This window comes from Triturus cristatus, chromosome 3_2, assembly GCF_964204655.1.
Source record: "Triturus cristatus chromosome 3_2, aTriCri1.1, whole genome shotgun sequence".
In the NCBI taxonomy this organism is placed as follows: domain Eukaryota; kingdom Metazoa; phylum Chordata; class Amphibia; order Caudata; family Salamandridae; genus Triturus; species Triturus cristatus.
The window spans coordinates 602,800,607-602,815,941 of record NC_140584.1 but is presented as its reverse complement, the minus strand read 5'-3'; the positions used below and the strand labels follow the sequence as shown (position 1 = coordinate 602,815,941).

The 15,335-nt window shown below is 46.4% G+C and overlaps 1 protein-coding gene and 1 pseudogene across 8 annotated transcripts in view; one reads left to right on the top strand and one right to left on the bottom strand.

The window, feature by feature from the left end:
• LOC146857809 (uncharacterized) overlaps positions 1 to 9,442 on the top strand; it is a 31,961-nt pseudogene extending 22,519 nt beyond the window's left edge.
• ADGRB2 (adhesion G protein-coupled receptor B2) overlaps positions 1 to 15,335 on the bottom strand; it is a 1,096,893-nt gene that overhangs the window by 723,904 nt on the left and 357,654 nt on the right. The gene's annotated exons all lie outside the window — the stretch shown is intronic.

Sequence of the window (15,335 nt, the reverse complement as noted above, 5' to 3'; positions counted from 1 at the left end):
TGCCCCTTCTAGTCTCAGGTTCTAGCCCCTAGAAGGATAACCAGGGAGCGGACAAATCTGTGGGAACCAGGGGGGACATACTATGCAAAACCTGCCCTTTCCTGAATATTGGGACGCCAAAAGGTCTATGATACTCTATGATACCGTGTTGCCCTTTGGCACTAACGCAGTGTTAACTAAACTTTACTGCGCCACAGTACACTTGTTAGCTGACAACTACCACCACCCGCCTGCTGCACTGCGCAGAAATCCCCCTTGGACCTGCTCGAGCCTGTGGCCATTCTGCTGAAAGCCCTGTGGGCCTAGGGGAGGGGAGTGCTCCTAACCCTCAATTCCTAGGCAATCCGGAAGCATCCCTCACTGCTGCAGGTGCCCCAAAGCATTTATTATCAAACATTAAATGGGTAACAACCCAGTTTGTGCCTACCTTAATGTGCCATGCTGTGAGCAATTAGGTACCCCACATCTCTTCCCTGTGGAAGGATGAAACAAACTGGCCAAAGCACAATGCACAGGCGGTGAGTGTGCCCAATGAGACACTCCCAGTTCTTTGTGATACAAACCCTAAGCACCCTGTGCCAGTTTGTGTGTATCCTTTTATGGTGACCAAACCCTATTGTGCCCCCTTAGCTGGATGATCCCCAGTACGAGGGTACAGACACATGACCCAGTGCTGTGCCAGTCAAACATGTAGACATGGAGTGGTATTCGCCCCCATTTGCGCTATCTCATGCCCTACAAGGCCGCTCGGTGCCCACCTCGCCTAAACAAGACAAGGTTGGATCACCATGTCCTTATTATCTACAAACCCCCTCCATCATCTGCACGAAGTTGCTGTGTCGCCATGCTGGCATCCCTCACCCAGCATATGTGTCCCATAACAACTTTAGCTACGGTATCCCAGCGTGCCAAAGGGTTAGCCAATGTATTTGGATCTGAGGACAGGGAGTAAAACATAAGCAACTATACTTGCCCCTTCAGAAATAGGAATGCCAACTGTACTGGTAATTCTCGGCAATTATGCTCCAACCACATCTTCCCAGACTGCTGAAAGACAGCACCCTTTCATGAAGCTCCTGGGATGGTGAGAACAAAACCTTTCAACTTTATATATCTGACTAATTGTGAATACCTTCTCCCCCTGGTATCTTGGCGCTGACTAACATGGTTATTGTTACCACTCACTGGTACTTGTTTTATTGACTTCTGAAGGATGAAATGCTAAGTGGACCTACCAGGCTCTGAACTTGTGACCAGGAGGTCAAACACAAGCCCCCTTCTGTTCTGCTGCTCCACAGACCTGTGAAATTGTGTCCAAGTGCCGGCTTCTGGCACTTGAACCCTTACTTGTACAGGCCCGAGCTAGAAACCTTCATCTAGACGGCCTGCCAGCCGGCTGTCCACTTCCCACACCAGAGTGTCACTCAGCCACCCCTTAGTCTGGATACTCCACCAGGTATAGATGTATAGAAAGACCCATCTCTTGTCGGCTGTCTGCCACAAATTCCGCTGCATGTCCTACTCTGTTAAAGCCATCTGAACCCTTGACTTGGGACGGGGCCCATGGCACCAGATGTGGATGACTTCTCTGCGCTGCAGGTGTACGACGCACTGACTGGGCCCGTCAGGGCACCAGCCACTAAATTATGAAAGCATATAGGAGCAATACCTTGGAATCTGCAGCTAATGGCTTTCTAGGTTGACCCATATGACACGATTTTAAACTGGCTTTCCATTATCGTAATAGGGTAGCTGCTTGATATCAGTGCCAGGGTGCGACTGGGGAATTGCTGTCACCTGCCAATGTCCTGGTCAACGGTTCCCCTAGGCAGACATTCGATCTCTTCTGGCAGAACCTAACCCATCACACCCACTTATGCCCCTTTTCAAACTACATTGGACCAACTTGCGCCAGTGGTCATCTGGCTGAAGCCCAGTAGGACCTTGCCGTAACTGAGCTGGGAGCTATCTCACTGTGAGAGCCCCGCTTCGGAGAGGTTAGAACACGTGGCCACCCACTAGGAGGTTTTCTTGACTTTTTAATCTGACCTTTCCGGAGCCATTAAAGCTGGTGTTATGGAGCGATACCTTGATTTTTATTACCGGATATTTGAATAATACCCATGAACATTTCTAAATGTTCCACAGCACTCGAGCTGCAGGATAAACTATCTTGCTTGCCGCAATTTGACACAGCAGCAGCTCACTAATATTACTGCCAATAGTCTCTGATATGTGTTTATATCTAAAATTCATCAGATATTGATGTGCTTTAAACATTGTAGCAAAGCAGCGGCTCATTAGTATTACTACGAATAATCTGACACTCCCCCATTTCTTATAAGTGATGTCCTGTTTTGATCTACAAGAAACATCTTTTTATGGCTGTTGCATGAAACATAAACACAACCTTCGACTGCCACAGACTCTTTACACACCACTGACTCGCAATTAACGTAAAGGACAATGGTATTTACAACAATCCCTTTAAGAAATATTCACAGTCATCCGGGCAGGACTCTGCACATCAGAGCAGGCTCCATCATGTGGCCCCCAGAAAGGTTAGGGCCTGTGTTCAGCGCCCATATTTCCCATGCATTAAAAACGTTTCTAACTTTAAGGGACAAATGAAGGTTATTTATTTTTTATGTCTGTGCTGGACTGCTGCCTTCATCCCGACCCTGAGTGTTTTAGAGCGGCGCCAGGAGTATGAACAAACACCCAACGAGCCCCGACTCCACACGAGTAAAACCCAGATGCTGGCTAACTAGAATCCGAGCACTCTCCAGTCAAGCAAACACATCTTATACCAAACGTATGTACCACATTTGTACATGCCATTACATTGTTTCCAGAGGATGCACTTCCAGAGAATAGTTTAAAGGAGTGGGGGTCTCTATCACGTGGTGTGCTAAACACGTCCGGAAGCACTCTTTATTTTATGCCTATATTGCAGATAGTACACTGGCCCATCAGGGACGACCGCTAAGCATAGATGACTGGATGGGCCAGGCAACACACCAATCAGCCCCTTCTAAAGAACACTCTAGTAATAGAGCTAAACCCACCGCACCTTGGTACAATGACAAACTAAGGACACAAAAACAGATAAATCGTAGCAAGGAAAGAACTTGGAGAAAAGACTATGATACTAGCAGTAAATCTGTCTATAAGGAATCCTTAGCACTATACAAAAACATGATAGCGGAAGCAAAAAAAGAATACTACAGTGATCAAATTGAGAAAGCTAAGAACTCCAGCAAACAACTATTCTTAATCACCAAAGCATTATTAGGCAATTCCCCAGACCTTACTCCCCCCCCGTCACAATTTTTGTGTGACTCTCTTGCCTCTTTTTTCTACACTAAAGTAGATGATATCTACCAGGCGTTCTCTTCCAAATCACCTCCGGGTTCAATCTCATCTACCACTCTCCCCCCAGCTAACACGTTCCCTTGCTTCCAACCAGTCACCCCGGACCAAATAAAAAATACATTATCTACCATTAAATCAGGTTCACCCCTGGACCCCTGCCCTTTATCTGTACTTAGACCAGTAATGGATGCCATTATACCGGCACTCACGCAGGTTTGCAATTTAATATTGCTGTCGGGCAATTATCCGGACCTTCTCAAAAACACTTTACTAAAACCTCTGTTAAAAAAACCCTCACTGGACAAAAGTGAGTTAAAAAACTATCGACCAATTGCTAGTCTACCCTTCATGGCAAAGATGATTGAAAAAATCATGAATACCCAGATTTCCGAGTTTATTGAAAAACATCAGCTTCTCGATAACACACAGTTTGGGTTTAGAAAACATCACGGGACAGAGACAGCCTTGATCAAAGCCGCTGATGATATCAGGGTCATCAGGGACCAGGGTGGCACTGCCATACTGGTTCTGCTAGATTTATCAGCGGCTTTCGACACGGTCGACCACAACATCTTGGTCGACCGTGTCCAAGGACTTGGCATCTGCCACACTGCCAAAAACCTAATAGCGTCCTTCCTAGCCAAAAGAACGCAGGCTGTCATTCTGGGACCCTTTCAATCAGCTCAACTCTCTGCTCCCTGCGGAGTTCCCCAAGGCTCATCCCTGAGTCCGACACTTTTCAACATCTATGTGTCGGACCTTGCTAAGACCATCAAAGCACATGGGATGAGCCTAACCTCCTACGCCGACGACACCCAACTAGTGTTGGCGATTAAAGGTGACGGAGAGCAAGTATCTGAAAAATTTAAGAAAGGGCTCCTAGATATAGGAGACTGGATGGCTACAAACTGCCTAAAGCTAAACTCGGAGAAAACCGAGGTACTCATCTTCGGTCCACTCTCTCCAGCCTGGTCCACCTGTTGGTGGCCAGAGACCTTCGGTACTCCTCCTACGCCCACCTCGAAGGTTAGGAACCTTGGTGTCACCTTTGATGATGGACTAAATTTCATGAACCACGCCAACAAAACAGTATCAACAGCACATTTGAAGTTAAAAATGATCCGGAAAATACGTCCTTTTCTCCCTGATTCCGCCATTAAGACACTGGTTTCTGCCCTGGTCCTCTCATCCCTGGACTATTGCAATGGACTATTCCTCAATGCCCAAACCAGAGTAATTGCAAAACTTCAAACAATACAAAATGCGGCAGCTCGCCTTCTTACAGGCAAAACAAAGTTTGAACCCATTTCCAAAGATATAAAAGATCTGCATTGGCTTACTGTGCAAAAACGAATTCATTTCAAATCACTCTGCATAGTATTTAAAACAATCAATAATCAAGGACCACACTTTCTAAGAGACCAATTACAATCTTACAAACCCACAAGAGCTTTGCGATCAGCTACTCTCAGCCAACTGGTCGTCCCTCGCACCAAAACAGTTACCTGGGGTGACCGACGCTTTTTGGTGGCGGCCCCCAGACTCTGGAACACCTTGCCCCTTAACATCAGACAAAGTGTTACACTGCTTCAGTTCCGCAAACTCTTGAAAACCTGGCTGTTCTCTCATTAACCTCCTTTCTTTTCTTCCCTCACATCTGTTCAATTAAATGGTTTACCCCCTCACATTTCCTTACTCAATATTGGTTTTAGCGCCAAGACGCCTACGGGTATATGCAGCGCTTTACAAATATTAAAAATAAATAAATAAATAAATAGATGCAGCTGTCCGGGCTTAGGCAGTTACAGAGATGCCGGTGCCCCCTACACAAGAGGTCAGGGGAGTATGAGCTGATGCTTAGGCTTGGGAAGTACTATTGAGCTCATAGTGCAGAGCACTAGGCCCCCTCCCCCTGGAAGCAAGGAGGGCAAATCGCAGGGGCGCGTGCCCACCCCAGAGTGGCTTCACCTCGTCGGGCCCGCCCAGGGACACAGGTATGCCCGAAGAGCAATGCGCCCGTATGCTCCTAATGGGGTGCCCCCGCAACGTGCACCGCGTGGCGGGAGGCACCGCGAAAGTGCACCAAGAAACGCAAAATTCGCAAGCAGATTGCATAAACTTCATGAAATTGAACATGCGTTTCCAATATTATCGCTGTGAAAGCCCTGCACTGCAGCATTTGCATTGCACTAGTCTGCAGTCATAAATGAACTTGTGATGGAATTGAGGCACAGATGCCCTCCTAACTACTGAATCAACAGCGCGTTATATGCTTTACGTGTTTGTTCTCAGTTCAACTCAACACACCTGAGACAAGGACAGGCTTGACGATCCGCCGCCAACAATAGCCCTTGCCCAGCATGACCTTGAGCAAAAACCATTCAACCATTCATGAAGGATGGCCCCCGGAGGACCCGGCCTCTTTCCTGCCCCCAAAACATTCGGTCCACTTGGCCCTTCTGCGACAATGTCGACATCGCCATGGACTTTAAACTGCACAAACCAGCTGGCCCTGTGCTCCCGGCACTATATTGGTCCTTGACCGGTCACCTGCAGCCACCATGCGCGGTGACTGCCAACTTGAAACGTGATCATACACTTAATTACCTGCCCACCTTGCACCGTCACGGCCCCCTGTCCAACTTCGCACTACAAAGTCCCTGCAACACAACAAGAACATCACACACATTTCTACAACTGGCAAAACATTTAGAAAGTGTGCAGGGACACCGCAGCAAGCCTTCGCACTCGTGGCCAGCGCCAGCCGGCGAACCGCGACCACCTCCTCTGCAGGCCGCCGCATGCTCAGTGGCACCTCCACCCAGACAGGGCACTCCATTCTTACTGTCGACAACCTGCTCTGTACCCTCCAAATACGCGCCATGCTTCCATCGAGCGCCACAAAGCAGGGGAATCTAGAGAATAGGAAGGGCACGTGTGTTTAAGGTATACAAGAGCCACAAGAACAAAAACTCTCCTTTGAACACCTATCAAAAGTGGTATCTCAACCCCTGTTGGATTGATTTCGTACACCTGAGCATGACATCGACGTGAAGCAGCATTAGAACTATCTCTTCCCAAGGGAACAATGCAGAGAGACAACGAGGTGCAGAGTCCTGTGAACATGCAGAGCTTATGGTGCATCCAGTGGCGTGTAATGTGGACATCACATCCAGAGATGAACCAATTGCACAACGTGCTTAGAAACTGCGTGCAATGGAACGAAATGGCCCGGCAACACTAACAGGTAGTCAGAGCGTAAATACTACACTGCCGACTAATGCACAAAAGAGTCGGGTAGAGTCGAAAATGTGCACATGCCTAGATGATCACAACACTGATCATGCTCTGGGTAATCAATGGACGCAATGGACTGCGTTTACAAGTAAGGCCACCGCGATAACCTGCCAGAAAGTATCCTAATAACACGCATATCCCACAGGGTGGTGAATCACATCAAGTTAGGGTACAGTATTAAGACGCACATGTTCAATGGGATCTCAATCATTTCAATCATGAGAGCTACTTGTGCCTAATGAAGCTTGTCCCGAGCCACTACCTTATTAATGCTATAATAAGGACCACATCAAACATGGTTACATTGGTGGCCCCCCTGGGCAAGATTACTAGCAATAAACACATCTGTACAGTACTAAGGGTTGACAGCAGACTGCCTGCCCTCCGCCGGCCAAGCACTGCCTCCTGCTGCCCACCGGCCAACATCCCCCAGTGCCGCCCCACACCGGGAGCGCGCTGATGTGTGAGGAAACAAGGAAAGGGACAACCTGCGCACCCCTAATACAAGCACAGGACAACTTACATACTCGCTAGAACCTACGTAAGTGTCCGAACAGGAAAGGAAACCCGCATGCATACTGCAATGCCGTACCATTATAAATCACCAGCGCCCTCATTACAGCCCGTAGCATAGTTGTATTTATTAATCGTCTCCTCCCTTTGGGCCTGGGCTCATCATGCCGCGGGCCTTCCACATGCGTTGCTCTTTTTGCCTCTGCTACCGGACAAAGCAGTCCACTATGGGGTGGACCAAGCCGCCCACTCGGCCTGAAGATATAACCCCCGTCGCATCACAGTCAGGGATCCCAGGGCACACAAGACAACCCAAAGACCCACCCCCGGGCAACCACTGGATCGGAGCCATCGGGTACACAACAGGGGGAATATTAGCCCGCACTTACCGCAGCTAACCCGACGCCAACCGCATCTCAGTACCATGGGATGCGACCACCAACCCAGTTTGCAACTCAAAAGGAGGTGGAAACAAAGCAGGCAGCAACTTCAAAGCGAGTGCCACGGCGAGCAACCACGACCCCAGGGGACACAAAGGCCGTGCAGGACCACATCGCGGGTCCTCTCCATGCAGCCCCCCACGCAACAAAAACCCACCCTCCGACCTAGGCGGGGACTGTAGGTGAGGGGGGGGGCATGCCCGGGCACTCACCGCAACAAACTAGCGCCAGGCAGGGGGCCTGCTAGCGTGCCACGCGGACTATGGCACCCACAAAGGGGAGGGGAGAACTCACCAACAAAGGCAACCACTGACCAGACGCGTGAGCGGTACTAGAAGGTTGACCAGACGGCGCAGAACCTCGATGCCCACTCCACGCGCCGCCAGACCGAGGGCCGAGCATCACCTCAAACCCCCTACGCAGCCAAGCCAAGCCCGAGGCTAAGAGCCCAGCACACGACTGGCAGGCCTGACTCACCCCTGGCAAAAATGCTCTGGGGTGAAGGAAGGCCCCAAAGGTACACTCTGCCCCCCAAACTCACCGCGTGTGACGACCACCACTAGGTCCCGAGTACACAACACCCGAGGCGTGCTGCAGACACAGTGTGTCCAGCGGGGGCAAAGAAGACCGCAACCAAGCCGACCAACGCACGACCAGACGGCTTGTCCAGGGCGCAAAAGAGGAATGTCAGCGGGTGGGGGAAGCCTATATACCTCTCGTTCCTCGCACCCCAGAAATGATGCGCCCTGCGCGCCGCAGCACCCTGGCTGCCAGAGTAGGGGACTCCTCCCTGAGGGGTCCCCACACCGAGAAATGGGGGGGTGGACTGGTGCATTTTAAACATTATTCTTGTGCGCCCTCAGAAGACTGGGAAATCAAAGGATTTTGTTTCATATGCTATAAAGATCAAAGGAGTACTTTTCTTGCTATGGACAATTTTAATGGGATAAAGATGAAAGGATGGACATTGCGCTTGGACCATGCGGCAAATTATCGGCCCCCAAAGGACACACACGACATTAATGATGTAACAAAAACACTGAGAAAGTAAGGTTGTGGGATAAAAACTCCACCACTCTCCTCTTCTAAAACGGCATCTGAGGATGAAGTGCCAGCGCAGAAACAAAGATAAGTAAAAGTCCAAGAAGAAGCAAGAGAAAAGCAACTGAACTGGAGCGAGAAAATAATGCTTTTCATCAGAAGCAAACTCGTTCCAGGGAGAGAATTCTCTTTAAAAGACCAAAATAAAAAAGGAAAATTATGCTCCCTGATACAATAAATATGCAGCTGCATGTCAGGAGTCACTGCCCCACACAGAAGAAGCAAAGGGAAGCCAAGATAGTAAAAAAAAAACCGGGAGGGGGACACCGAAGTTCCAAGGCACCTACAGAGGAAATGGAAGAAGTCATGGCAGGGAGTCTAGCAGAGAGGATAAGGATGACAGGTTAAAGGACCAGAGAGGTGATAAAAATCGAAAGGATTACAAGACAGAAAAAATCAAATAAATGCTGACACTCACTGGTGGGATGAGAAATTGAGTGAAAGAGGGCGGAGAGATGATAAACAGGATAACCCAAGTAGGAGATAGGACAGAGAGACTGATGAAGGCTCAAGACCCGACAAGTCAAAAGAATTGTATAGGTATAGCTCTAAACAATACAAGAGTTGTTGTGAGTCTCATACCAACCATCGGTGATGGTCATGGCTCCTATTCAGACAGTAATGCATATAGTAACCAACATAGAGATCAATCTGAGAGCAAGGGTTTCAATCAGCATGGTAAAAGACTATGGATTAGCAAAAACAAAAGGTGCTGATCATAAAGAGCTCATCAATGTTTACAAGTAGATTAACTGGGACCTAGAACGTGAGATACTTGAACCTCTTTCCTGAATATTATTCACTGTATCATGTTTAGGTGCCTCAGTTACTAGGAAATGCTGGCAAGAGGATTCCAAATGTGCAGAAACTAGTAAGGCCAAGTCACAGGTCTCCAATCAATTAATCAATCAAAAAACTTTATTTGATTTAAAAGATTAAATCAATAAAGCACATAATAAAATACAATTATAAAAACATACAATGTATTGTCTCATATGATCTAAAACCAATTAATTTGGAATTAAAAACTATTTAGGATACCGGCTACATTGTTCACATGGTTTTTCTACATCTGGTCACACTTTTCATAAATTTAGTTAAAGAGCTAATGAACACATCATGTTCTAAAAGTTGTTGTAAAAAAAAGGCTGGGCAACATTGTCTCAAACCTAACACTAAAAATGGCTACTATCCATCTTTTTCTCAACATGGTATAGTAGGTCTCCAAAATATCAATAGGATACCACATAAGATTATTAAATGGTAAAAGAAAAGAGTGCTTGGCCATGTACAGAGTGAACAAGTGGAAAACAGCTATAACAATGCATTCCTTACATCGCATGCCTTTACAACGACCATTTTGTTACAACGCGAACCATTACATTGCAAGTCGTTTCAACGACATGCTGTAGGGGGCGCACTGGTGTTGAATTTAGAACACCTTTCCTGCTGTTGCACAAACTGGAGTAGGAATAGTAAATTATACTATTCCTAAGTCCAGCGTGCCCCCTACAGCAAGTCGTTGAAATGACTTGCAATGTAATAGTCTGCGTTGTAACAACGCGGTCGGTTGTAAGGACCGCCTTGTAAAGGCATGCAATGTAACACATGCGAAGTAAAAGTATATATTCAATCAAGCTTGCAAAGCAAAAGCTGCAAAGGCGTATCACTAATAGGCTTGCCGCGGTTTAAAGTAACCCCCAAAGAATACAAATGCATGCTTCAGTAAATAGGGAGGATAAAAGAGCAGCCATAGAAACAACAGTGAACACAGGTGAGCTGTCCAGAAATGCTAAGGTGGTGCATTTTAAAGGTTTTTGACAATTATTGCACCTGTCTTTGCCAACAGCCATTCACAAATCTTTTGTGGAGCAAGAGACAGTCAGACTGGCCAGAGACTAAGAATGACCAGCCCTTGGAGGTAAGTTAAATATTTTGCAACAGTTTGCAGGTTTTGTTGTGCACATCTTCTCTGACAATGGACTTTGTTTACGGGTTTTTACCTCTGAGTACACTAGGCCTGGGCTAAAAATCCGTTCCGCTCGCGGAAATTGCGATAATTTTACATTTTCGCATTCCGCGGAGAGCGCGAAAATTTCCAAATTTCCGCAATCTGCATTTAACCGGAAATTTATTGCTTGCTCGCGCTGTAAAATAATACATTCTTGCGTGCGCGCGATCGCCTTACCTGAATCCCCGCGTTCGCCGACAAGTTTTCCCGATCCGGTCGCGTTCTCCACGAGATGTTGGATTGTTGGTAGCCATTTGCGCTGTCTCGCGACAGTTCGCGCCCGCAGCAACATCATTCGTCGCGCGATCACGTCTTTCTTCTCACGATCATGCACCGCGAGACAAGTGAAAACAAGATGGCCGCGCCCGCGAGCAACCGCATGGGTAAGTTGGCGAGCCGTGACCACGCAGAACAAACCGCGAACGGGCGCGAAAAAAACTTCTGCATCTTCGCGATATTTCCGCGTGTTTGCGGAGATTTTTAACATTTTCGCGATAATTTGCGAAAGTGAATTTCGCAAATTCCGCCCACCCCTAGAGTACACACAGTGGGGAAATACTGGGTGTCATCCATCATCCAAAATTATATTTTCAGATGCACCGGAAGATGAAGAGGAAAATAGTTCAGAGAAAATGGATTTCATTGAAAGGAGAAATGAACAGAAATTATGTCTAGGTATACAAATAAAAAAAGAGCACTAAACTTAAAATGGCAATCAAAAAGCTAATATTAAGACAAAGTCTTGGAAAATACAAGCTATCTACTGTAGTTTCTCTTTTGACAGTCACAACAAAATATGGCCAAATGTGACACTGGAGCAATTGAAAATGCTCACAGCAGATGTAATATTAGTTATCGATCAATCATCTTATGATGGTGGGGAAAAAGGCTACTTACCAGCTATGCTCCCTCTAGGCTAGAGAGATAGTACAAATTAAGGGTGCTGGCACTCACCATTTGGTAAGTAGTATCAATTCACATCTAATAATGTCGAGAATTTCAATGTCTTCAACAACGATCAATTGTAGAAGGAACCTTAGAGATCATTTTCGTTGACTGTAATGAACTAATAAATCATAATGTTGTTGGCCCTCTCTTAGGATGATGGTGAGCCCATAAAACACATGTATACAAAAAGGAGAACTGAGAGTCAAAGGAAAGTTTAGTAACTGTAACGTAACCACTCTACAAATATTGATCAAGGTGTTGCTAGTGTCAACTAAGTGCACAGTGTGTCCATAAGTGTGTGTATGCATGAGCAGGATTCCCATCACCCACAACAAGTGGCTCGCTTCATCATTTGGGAACCTGGGAACTTGACCAAGGAACCATCTTCTACCAGATTGATGTAGATATTGGTTCAGTGGATGTCCCAAATGTGTCAAATTGATATCTTTCCGAGTCGAGGGAGCCACAATAGTGATAATAGTGGGTGATGTATGCAGTGCAAGTGATAGAAAAGTGGTGATTTAAAATTGGTTGCCAAGGTACAAATATGTGTTTATTCTGGTGCTACCTTGATACCAAGTTAAAACTAAACAGTGCTATACAGTTCAAACAAATAACTGTGTTCGTAAAGAGCCCATAAAACACACCACCGATAGCTTACTGAGTCAATTCTGTGTGCTTGTGTATGCTTTCACATTTATAAGAAGAAAAGAACAGAACAAAATGTCAGTTTCTGCCCCCGCATTTTGTCGGAAGACTACAATACTGTGATCAGAAGATTCCTACATTCTTTATTCTAACTTCTCGTTGCATTAGGTAGTGCTGCGTACATCTTGTTGTCTAGGCAACCATCCACTATGAGACAGTACATGATTATGGGGTCACTGCGAGCCTCTAAATTACATGATGCAGAGGCACCAGGAAAACAGTAAGCTTCTTCATAGGAGGAGTACTCTCTTGAGACAACCGGCCAATCTCTCCAAAAACAGTTCTCCCCCTCTACCTTCCCCACAATCTAGGTTTCACATGAGAAGCAAAGTGTTATGCACAGAACGGAACAGTTCTAAGCTTGTGCTTGTTCCTGTTACCAAGGCAAAGTTTCCTTTCACAAAACAACTGCAAACAGGCTAAATTTCTTCTCTGCATGAACAGCATTGAAAAGGTGATGGGAAATAATAACCCCTTGTGAGAAGAGTGAGAGGTAAAAAGGTGTAGTGACTGTATAGTGAGTGTTGGAAGCCAAATAGAAGCTGCCTGTATTTTGTGAAAGGGGAGTGGTTTGAGGAAAACAGTGGGAGAAGTAAAGTGTGGCAGTCTGGAAAACAAGAAGTGACAATGGCAATACTGTAAGCCTGGGCAAAGCACTATGCTACGCTAGCGTAGTTTGCAAAGATTGCGCTACTTCGCACTACGCGAATTGCACGTAGCACAGTGCAAACACGCGTAGCGTAGTGAAGCGGTCTTTTTTTGCTTTCTCGCGGTCCTCAACGTCAAGTTGGCGACCGCAAGCAAGCAAAATGACATCCCGGCGAGACTTTTTCCTCGTTCGCTTCAAGTTGCCTATCGCGAGTGTGGAAAATAAACCTCCCAGCGAGCTTCTCAACGCGGGAACGGCAGGTTTCTCATTGCGAAACTACCAGTCCGCATTGAGAAAGCTGCCGCTCAAGTAGAAATCTACTTGAGCGGTAGAAAACCGTGCAAGATGCAGTTTGCACTGATTGCACAGTGCGGACAAGCATCCGTCACTGTGCAGTCAGTGCGAACAGCATCTTGCACTGTGCACTACGCAGTTTGCGAAGCTACACGTAGCTCGTGTAGTGCGATGTGCACTTTGCGTAGCTACACGTAGCGCTACTTCGCAAACTACGCCCAGGGTTACAATACTGTAGTGTACGGCAGTGTGACTCACGGGTGACTCAGTCGCAACCTGCCTTGTGTATTTGGCCTCCGAGTCACACCACGTGTTTATTTTTATTAATGTTATGTTTTAAATGTATGCCCGTGCGGGTGGAGAGCAGTCAGCTGTGATTCCAACTGACTAGGCCAGTAGTTGTTGTTTTCACTGCTGTCCGGTCGCTGCCGTTGTGGGTGACATTGCAACTTGTAATAAATCCTGTTAAAACCTACCTAAAATGTCGAGGATCTCCTATCACGCACCGACATCCCCCGGCGCTTGGATTTCCTTCATTTTCTACATTTCCTCCGTCCCGACTGCTTCTTCTTCATATGCCTCCATCTACAGCGCAGTCCCGATACTTCTTTACCACTGACCTGCCAGGTCACGCCCACGCTTCCCGTTAGCACCCCAGCAGCCACTTCAGCATACGGAGGTAAAGAGTTGAGGTTGATTAGCAACGTGTAACAAGCCCCAGGGACATCATAAGCAGCGGCCATCTTTGATTGGGCCCGCTTTGCTGCTCCAGTCAGCATTACGCTGGCTTTATGCTGTATGCTTCATATTCAGGACGCAAATATTTGAAAACTTCTTTCCAGCTACTGGTGCTACCGACTCCCACAGCACCTTGAATACACCTTTACAAGACTTTGTCTTTATCACAGGACTTTGGCAATTGTGGTGAGTGGCATGTTCATTTTATTTCTTCTACTACCTACACTGAAAGAAACGTATACATTGTCAGTGAGTTATCATGGCCACACTGCAACAAATTACACAGCCTCCTCTTTTTTTGGCTCAACCAGGCAAACGTTCAATAAAGTGGGCTTATTGATTTCATATGTTAGAAAATCACCACCGTCCAATGGTTTGGTAGAGAGAGGGAAAATGGTGATTAAGGAAGTTGAGCAAACAGCCATGGCAAACAAGTTGGATATTATCAATCATAGGAAATGTACTGGGTCAGACTTGGATTGGACGCAAAGGGGACAACCTGCAATGGGTAATGAAGTGTCCACGCCACATGTCAATGAGGTTCAAAGTGACTAATCCTTGTACTAGGTCTCATGAAACTAAGATGCCCAACAAATGTAAAGAATATGTAATGTTTTAATGTTCTTTATGTTTACTACCTTTTTCCCCTTACTTTTGTTTTGTTGAGAGGTAAGGTGAAGTAGTGTATGGCGGTAAGACTCGAGGTTGACTCGCGACCTGCTTTGTGTATTTGCTCTCACGTCTCAGAGTCACACCGCATGTTTATTTTCTTTAATGTTATGTTTTGAATGTATGTCCATGAGGGCAGAGAACGGTCAGCTGTGATTCCGGAGTTCCTGGATTTACTGCTAATACCTTTGGCTTTTATGTAGTGAAACAAGCACTGAAACACTCACAACAGCAAAACCATGAGCAACATATAGAATAGGTGCAGTGCAAGCTTCCTTACAAATACAAAACATGTGAAGAACAGACAGCACTTATGCAAGCTTCAGTCACACCCAGTACATGAACACTGGACGGGCAGCAGAAGCCAAAGCTTTCTTGTACATACACAGAGGCACGAGCGACTGACAGACAGACACACATAAAGACACACACACCCCTTACTAAAGCAAAGTGACTTACGGTTATGACGCATAGAGGGTGCTGACTTTGTCCATGAATAAAAAAAATATATATTTTTATGCAAAGATTGTGAACTTCTGTTATACCCTCATCTGTCCAATGGTTGGAAGGATGTCCCAATACCTTATTTTGT